This window comes from Pinus tabuliformis, chromosome 4_1 (genome assembly GCF_031772625.1).
Source record: "Pinus tabuliformis cultivar Carrire ecotype Pingquan chromosome 4_1, CPIR1, whole genome shotgun sequence".
Taxonomy (NCBI): Eukaryota; Viridiplantae; Streptophyta; class Pinopsida; order Pinales; family Pinaceae; genus Pinus; species Pinus tabuliformis.
Window position 1 is genome coordinate 791,281,782 of NC_142303.1, and position 9,441 is coordinate 791,291,222.

General features: G+C 41.5%; 1 pseudogene; it reads left to right on the plus strand.

Moving 5' to 3' along the window:
* Positions 1–7,415: 7,415 nt before the first annotated feature.
* On the plus strand, positions 7,416–7,736 carry LOC149178569 (large ribosomal subunit protein uL2 pseudogene; annotated as a pseudogene).
* Positions 7,737–9,441: the final 1,705 nt, after the last annotated feature.

The following is a 9,441-nucleotide window of genomic DNA, read 5'->3' on the forward strand; positions in this document are numbered from 1 at the left end:
GTTGTTGTAGTGTTTGGAGAACCTGTCGGATGTGGTGGAGGTGCTCTTCCCAACTCTAGCTGAAGATCAGGATGTCATCAAAGTATACCACTACAAATGAGTTGGTGAATGGCCGCAAGATTTGATCTATCAACCTCATGAAGGCCGCAAGAGCATTCGTCAACCCGAAAGGCATAACTAACCATTCGAAAAGGCTCTCCTTGGCTTTGAAGGCAGTCTTCCACACATCAGAGGGTTCGATTGGTAACTGGTTATATCCAGACTTCAAGTCGATCTTGCTTAAATATTTTCCCCCCTTGAGTTGGTCCAAAAGATTATCAATCTGTGGGATTGAGTACCTATTCCAGACAGTGATCTTGTTAAGCACTCGATAGTTAATACAAAGTCTTCAAGTCCCATCCTTCTTATGTACCAACACAATCGGGCTCCCGCAAGGCGATGAACTCGGTCGGATGTGACCTTTCTACAGCATCTCCTGAATCTACCTCTTGATTTCGTCGTTCTCTAGAACAGATCACCAATAGATTGGTCCATTGGGCAATGATGCACGTGGGGTCAGTTCAATGGAGTGTTTGACTTGACAGTGTAGCGACACCCCTATGGGGGAGGTGAAGATGTCCTTGTACTCCTGCATGACCTTGTCCACCTGTTATTGTCATGTAGAGGGGCCCTATCTGGAGGTCGTGGCCACCATCTTATTCTTTCTCTGAGGGCGTATAATTAGGAAAACAAATTTCCCAGTTTTGGAAATGATCTTATTGCATTGTTTTGGAGTAACCAAAGAGATGGCAGTAAGCGGTGTTACCTCCGTTATCCTATACAAATTATTTCCCAAAGTAACAATAATAGCACGAGGCCATAAATCATACACAGCATGTCACAACCACAAGTATGGTTGGCCTAATAGTACATCACAAACATCAAGGGGAGCAACGTCACATAATACATCATCCGTGAAGGGCTTGATGTTGTAGGGGAGGTGACATTGTTGGCTCACGCGAAAATCCCATCCTTGGTGAAGCCACCCGATGGTGTATGGTTGTGGGTGTGTTGTGGTTGATAAGCCCAGCCGCTTCACGACCTCTGCCAAAATGAGGTTCTTTTGGTTCCCGCTGTCGATAATGAACTGTAGCAGGGAGCCTTTTACCCACATCTGGGAGTGGAAGAGGCACTCCTCCTCCTCTGGATCTTCAAGTTCCTCCTTCTAGATATTTGTGGTGGCAACAGTGGCATTAGGCTCCACATCAATAATCTGCTTCCCTTTGTCATTCCCCTTGTCGGGTTCTGACTGAGAGTTGGAACGTGCATCTGAATCTGAAGCCTTCAGCTCAACCACCAGTGACTGCTTGGCCCGACACTCACTTGTGTTGTGAGTGGAGCTCTTATGGAACTCACACCACTTTCCTGTGTCCTTCTTCGGCTTCGCGGTGTTGTTATCTTCTTGCGGCTTTGGCGGGTTTTTCGGAGTCGCCCCGCCTTGCCTTTGTCCTTTGTTCTATCGTTTGGGGGCACCTTTTCCCTACTTCAAATTCGCAAATCCAAAATCTCGCTTCTTCTGTTTAAACTTCTACTCGATCTTGATGGTGTATCGGTACGTCGTGCTGAGCAAGGAGATGTCCAGGAACTCCATCTCGTCCTAGATGTACTTGTGTAGGTAGTCGCGGTACTTGAGTACCAAATGTTTCTCATAATCTTTGATGCCCAACTTCGTGCGAAGGGTATGAAAAACATTGGTAAACTATGGCACATCTTGGTCCCTTCCCTGTCGCAGCATTGTCCACTTTATGTATTTATCCTCATAGCTCCCGACAGGGTAGTACTGCTCCTTGATGGCATCCCGGAACAAATTCCAAGTGGGTGCGGCTGAAAAAAGTGAGGTCGTACTTTCATCCTTCTACTCACAGTAGGTTTCCCACCAGTCCTTGACGTGGGGGCGGTTTTGAGAAGAGCAAAAGTAATATTTTCTCGACTGGAAAAATCATGAACATAAAAATATCCTTATGACAGATTTAACCACTTATCTACGACGTCTGCATCTATTTGGCCCTAAAATATGGAAATGTCAAAGTTTACTTGTACCTTAAAATGAGTGGAGCCTCTAGAGTGGCTGTTGGATGTGGATGCGCCGTTGGTGGGAAAGCATTGAAGGATCTAAGCAAAGTTATCCATCATCGTGTTCCTTTGTTTCTAGAGAGCCTCCTCAAGAAATATTTTGATAGGATCTCATGTCCCCTCGTCTTTCTTTTCTTCCCCCATGGGTGGCCGTCAGGGTTTGTGAGATTGATCTTGCAAAGGTTCAACCAGATCAAGCCCTATTTCCTTATATCCCGACCTCGTTGGGGACATGCAAAGAAAAACAGAGAAAGAGCAGATCGTTCTGATACCACTGATCCGTATTTAAACAAGAACACAACAAATACTGAAATATGCTTACAAACAGAATGGAAATAAGACTAACTCGGGCGATGGTAGCTTATCTCTGAGAAGAGATGTGGCGGCTACATGCCTCTGAATTGTGTTACAATGAGGCTCAAAGGCCTATTTATTATTGAGAAACAATGGAAAACCCTAAACATCCAAAAACCTAACCCTAGGAGATGAAGCATCAAACAATGGGCCCAGTTTGGGTAAATTGGTACATCAACTTCCCAGGGTCGTAACTTTGGCATACGATCTTCATTTGACACACACAATACCTCGTTAGAAATATCTATCCGAGGAATACAACTTTTGAATGACCAACATTGGTATATGCCACATGTTGCTCCCAATTTTCCCAAAAAAACGTCGTTTAGGGCCTCAAAACGGCTCCGGAAGTTTAGGACCTATAAAACTTCCAAAAATAGTAAATTGTGCTACAAATAATGATACTAAAAGAAACAATGGTGGGGGTCCAAGTGGAATAGGCGGGTGACCACCAATATCAACCTGGATCACCCATGGCATTGATCCATGGTATTGACCTACAGTATTCATGTGGAATATAACCTATTTAAAGGGGAAAGAAAGAAAGAAAGAAAATTATTTTAATGTCCATGAGGCTAAAGATAGCCTATGGAACAGATTGTTTCTTCATTTGGTTGATGTATTTGACCATTTTTCATGTGAAGTCTCACAATAAACGCTCCCAACTTCTCGACAAACCCCTCACTAAATAGATTATCCCAAGAGCTAGCTCCCAGAATATCTACATAACTTTCCTTGTTGCCTTTGAAGGCCTCACATTCTAAAATGAAATGCTTTTTTATTTTCACTTCTTCGAAAGAACAAAAAATACATACTCTTTCCTCCCACACTTCTTTTGGCCTTTTCTAGCGCTTTGTTTCAAAACGGAGTTGATGAGACTTAGTCCTTAACTAAGCAATAAGAGTTGTGGCTCTCCAAGAAATATTGGCCTCTATGTACGCTTTTTGTTGATGATTATGAGTGGGATTAAACACTTCAATATAATATTTTTTCTTTCTTCCTAGCTCCTTATCCCAAGTACGCTTGTGGAACTTATCCATAACAAAAAAAATTATATCTTTACTGTTTATGGGACAGGCGTTCAAGCAAATACCCCATTACTAAACTATTTGTTATTTTGTTGCATCCAAGTCTTTTTTATTTTTGCACAATATACCATTAAAGACAACATTAGGCCATCTGCCCTCTTCCATTTGCTTAATCTTTTTTTAAAATGTTATGACTCGCACCATAGCAATTGCTTCAATAAGAGCATCCTTGTTTCACTTAACAAGATAGCATAAGGAACTGAACTTTTAATTTTGAATTTGTTTGTAATCAAACGCTTCTAAATTTTTTCAGTTTGTCTCCACTGCATGTCGAATGTATTGCTAGTCCACAGTTCACAACCACAGAGAATCATCGGAATCACTAGAAGCCCAAAAAGAGTTTAAGTGGTTTTCCAGCCCCATAAATCTACCTCTCTACACATATTTTGAAAAGCTTAAAATGATTTCCAACCCCCCAAAATTCTTTTCTTTCTATAACCATCCCATCTTAGACTTTTGTTCAAGTCAATTTCGAGGTATTTGTAATCCGCAACTTCTTCCAAAATCTTGCCTTCAAAGTAGAACTTATGTTGGTTATGTTTTATTTTTTAAGAGAAAATCACTACTTTCGTTTTACTAATATTGACTTGCATTCCCACCCTTCTACAAAAATGCTCAATGGATAGTAAGCGTTCTTGCAAACCAAAAGCAAATTTAGCAATAAGAATAAGGTCATCTACATACAAAAAAAGCCTTATAACAAACTTGCCCAAATAAATACTATCACCCCCTTGCGAATTTAACCACTCCTCAAACTGGAATATTAAACGAGCCTAGATCCATTCTAATTTTGGATCTACCAAGCAACGAGACATATCAATTCACTTTTGACTATAAAAGAAATTTGTATATAAAGTCCTAAGAATCTTGTTATAATGATACGCATTACTATATATAAATTTTTAAAATATAATATTTTTTCAATTAAAAAATATAAAACCAAATATATTATTTTCCCAAACAAGAACCGAGTGGTAGCAATGTCAAAAAAAATTTCCACGGCATTGCCATGTAACTCTAGTAACTCTAGTTTATATGCTTAGTTATTTATAACATGTAAAAGATTTCACACAACCCGCGAGAACCAAGTGGTAGCAATGTCAAAAAAAAATTCCATGGCAATGCCATGTAACGAAAGAGACTAATCATATTATTGTGTTGTACACATTATTAAATTCAAAATGTCAAAGTTCAAATAATAATGCTACCAAGATTTGTAATCTTGGGCATCTTACTTTAAGACTTTAGCCAGGTACAAGAACCATTGGCAAATCTGAAACCATGGTAATATGCAGCCACATTCTTATTGGTTTACTTGTTTGCTTCCATCTTGGTCATGGTTTTGGGACTCATGTGGTCATCCTTTTATTGGCCGAAAATAATGAATTTAATATGATATCAGGTGCATCTACACTAACTAACTAACTAACTAGTGTTCATGTAATTATCATAGACTTCCACAAAGCTCCTCATGATTGGTTGTCTTAGTTGTTGACCCTCAACATGTTAAATTTTGTCATGGTTGTCTGTTATGATTTTTTAACTATATGTAATTATCATAGACTTCCACAAAGCTCCTCATGATTGGTTGTCTTAGTTGTTGACCCTCAACATGTTAAATTTTGTCATGGTTGTCTGTTATGATTTTTTAACTATATTATTAGTTTATGTAACTTGTTTATTAATTTTTGCAATTTGTTTACTTTTATTATTTTATAAGTCTTATTCTTGTTTGTTATGATTTATAAATGTTAATTGTTATATGTGAATTAGATATTATTATTAAGAACTTTGATTTTGTCTAATTAATGTATGGATTTTTAACGATATAGAGTTTTGAAAAGCTAACTATAAATTTAAATAATTATATATGGGAAAATTATAATGTGATAAATTAATTGTTAATTTGAAAATATATTTTTTCAAATATTTAAAAGTTATATATATGAAAAATTATAATGTGGATAAATTAATTGTTAATTTGAAAATATATTTTTTCAAATATTTAAAAGAAAAAAAAATAAATATATTGGATGAATGGATAGTAATATATTCTTCGATGGGGTGATATACGGGGCAAGTGAGTTACGTGTGGGCAATAATGATTAACACCTGGCCGTTGGTGCGAAGACAACCTCCTTGTCCTCTCACGACATTTTGTGTACGGGAGGCGTTATGGCAACTTGTGTGAATTCCCCATCAACCTTGAGGAGAGTGGAAGGAAGCGATCATCGAAGGTTTATGGAGTGTGGTGCATTTCTCTAGCCGGCAATCTAGGTGTGGTATTAGTTTGAAGAGCATAGTTTGAATTATGGGCATGGAAGTAGGAAATGCAGTGGCCCCCCTGTCTAGGAAAGGTGGCGATTCCGTCGCCAGCATCCCCTCCCCAGCTTTCAGGCCAGTAATTTGGTCAATTTCCTTTCTAGTGTGTGGTCTTTGGTTTTTTCGAGTGGGAGAGGATTTGGGTATTTGGTTCTGAAGCCCATTTGAAGGTCCTGTTGTGGGTGGGTGGGTTCTCCTCTGCATCTACGTGGAAATTGGCTTGCCTTCCTCAACAGTTCTTCCTCGAGGCTTTGCATGGTTAAGTGGCTTCTGCGGCGAAGGTGTGTTGGCTTTCGAGTGGTCTGGTCTGTGGTTTCCTTGCAAAGGGTTGGGGACGGAGAATTGAGGGTCCAGTTCCCTGTTGTTGGTTGGAATTTGTGGTTCCCCGTTCTTTACTTGGTTTGTTTTTTTGTGGTCTTGTCAGCGTGGATGGGGCGACTCTCTACGGTTAAAGTTATACTCTGTGTTGAATTATGTTGGTTCGTGTTGTCTCTTCTCAGCGACATCAGTTCTATTACAATGCACCCAGTACTGCGAATTACTCGCTCATCTTCCCCGTCAAAGCGTAATTTGGTCGGTCAGAGGGGTCAGGAGTCTCTTATCTAGGTGGCAGTGGCGATAACAACGACCACTAGCTTCAGCCGGGGTGGTAGAATTGATGGTCATTTGGGTCGGCCAATTTATGGGGCTCGCGGAGGACGTGGTTGTGGTGGCTCGGTGGCTAGCCATGGGGGTAGCACCTCGCAGACTCAACATCGAGGTGGAGTAATGCGTCACAGAGGCACAGGCAGATGAGGGAAGGCAAGCTGGCCGAGGCGTGGACAAAGCAAGGAACATCAATGTTGTTAGGAAAGTCGGGATTTGATTCAGTCGATACTGGAACGCCTAGAAACCTCGAAGTGGGTGCGGTAGGAAGAGCACATAGAGCTCATTGTCACATTGAACAAGATGCATTACTTCCAGTGTCATGTCCAAGAGCGAGTTGTGGTGGTCTAGTGAGGCCATAATCTGTTATCCGAGAAGGTGGAGAAGTTGGAGTCATGGATGGCCCACTTTGAAGAGCATGTATAATGTTCCTTCTGCCCTCCTCCTCCTCCAGGCACAACTCCAGACAACCCTGATTCTATTACCCCATATGACTAGCATGGTTACATGTGTTTTACTTGTTTTATGTGTTTTATGGTGCTTTTGGCCTCCTAAGTTGTGGACTATATCTTTAGTTGTATTTATGTTTCTTTGTCATATGTTGATCGCGGTAGTCAACAATCCTGATCGGAGTGAGACTACCTCCATTTTGTTACTGATGTACCTCATTTTTTTATGAATGAATAAAATATTGACTTACATAAGAAAAAAATCATAGTAATATATAGCTAAGAAAATGTATTTAATGACTTGTACGATTGAGCAAGAACTGAGGAAAAGAGGTCGAACTAGAGGAGAGAAAAAATGGCGGACATGCGGCTGGAACACCTGTCTCAGATAAAGGATGATCTCGTTCAGGCTTTGGAGGAGGGCTGACAAAGGCGCCGGGGAGACATGGGTTGTGTTATTTGTGCACAAAGGAAGGGAGAAGGCTCTGTGTTCAAATCCCACACACAACATAGGAAGGGACTTGCACGTTTCTGGAGACTCGCCCATGACAAGCGCAATGAATACCTCAGGGGTTTTGTCACGGACAACATTGATCCTGGACACGACGCTCCCCTCTGCCAGGCGACCTTCAGGCTCCCAATCCGTTACAAGCACCAGAAGGGGATATTCGTAGCGGCCAAAGGCAGGTACCCGGGACAGTTTGGATACCGTGGAAAGAGGGCCAATTTGTGGGAGGGTAACGCTTTACCCTTGAGGTCTATCTAGGAGGGAGCCACTATTTGTAACATGAAACAGAATGTCGGCGAACGAGGTTTTTTTGCTAGGGCTTCTGGAGACTACGCCATCGTCAACGGCCACCCAGACATTTACTCCCTGAGCTTTGGGGACAGTAGAAAGGAGTCCGCGGAAACCAGGAAGAGGAAAAAAGCGCGACAAACAGGTAGATACACAACCTCAAATGAAGATCTACAAATAGTAACTTGGGTTTTGAAGGACAATGTGGGGATTTGGGCAACTTTGGGCCCTCAGCGACCTCCATTCGGGGTCATGCTCAACAGAGCAATAGGAGCAGCTCAACCGGGACCAGATCTTGGCCCCTCAGCATTTCCTCAGCATGGCCGGAAGGAAAACTCTGGGCATATGAAGATGTGCGATGATTTTGATGCGGATGGTCAAATTTACCCTCAGACAGCACCAGAACCCGAACAGCTGGTAAACCCTCTTCCCTTTCAAGTTTTTATAAAAACCCCTTCTGGGAGGACACATCTAGCATGGGTACAGATAACCAAATCAGTACTGTTTTTGAAGAACAACATCTTCCAGCACACTGGTTATCCTATAGGATCACAGGTTTTGATCTTAGGAGGCAGAGTACTCCAAGACAACAAATCCCTTATGGATTACAAAATCTTACCGGAGTCTACCATCACCCTCAACCTGCGGCTGAGGGGAGGAGTGGAAGATCATTGCAAAACAAAGCCCTCAGGTAGCAGGATAGGAAGCAGCACAACAAAAAACCCAGAAACACAACAAAAACAAAAAAGTTCAGGGTTATCCTTCAAAGACATTCTTGAAGGAAATAAACCAGCTGCAACAACAACAAAACAAGCTGGCACAGCAACCGCACCATACATTGTGGAACAACTGAGTTACACCCCAAAACTAAATATGGATATACCAGAAACAGACGAGTATTGTTCTACATTCGAAAATCAAGCACTAATATGCAGATTCAACTGTTTCTGGCCCAAACCTATGGACCTATTCCTTTGGGTTTTCAGAACCTGGACCAATACATGTGACATTCATCTCTGTTCCAAAGGCTTCTTCATTGTTAAATTTCGTACAACAGAGGAAAGGGACATCATTATGAAGGAAGGACCATGGTTCATGGGATCCACGGGTCTCTTCATTACCCCATGGTTCCCAGAATTTGATCCAAATACAATGATTGTATCCCGGATGTCGGTTTGGGTTCGTCTTCACAACCTACCACTACATTTCTAGAGCCCTCAAGTCCTGTCAAGTATAGGCAACACCATTGGGCATTTCATTAAAATGGACACAGAAAGAACGGAGGAAGGAATTTACACTTTTGCACGCATGTGTGTGGAAGTAGATCTCAGCAAAGGACTGCCAGACCAAATACAACTAAAGTATAAACAAAAATGTTGGACATAGATACTAGATTGAATTCAGATGCAGAATTTGCCGACAAACAGGGCATCTTCAAAACACATGCCCAGAAGCCAAGAAAGATACGCGGAGGAAGAAGAAAGTAGGAAAACAACCCAAGGGATGGCAATTCCACCCTGATGATAGTCATGCTGAGGAGGAAGATACGGGGAAGGAACACCCCATTCCCACAGAAAACAATCAGATACACAAGGAGCCAGAAAATGAGGAATTAGTACCACAGGATCTGATGGACTCTTTACCGGAGAAGATACCAGACACAACGGATACCAGT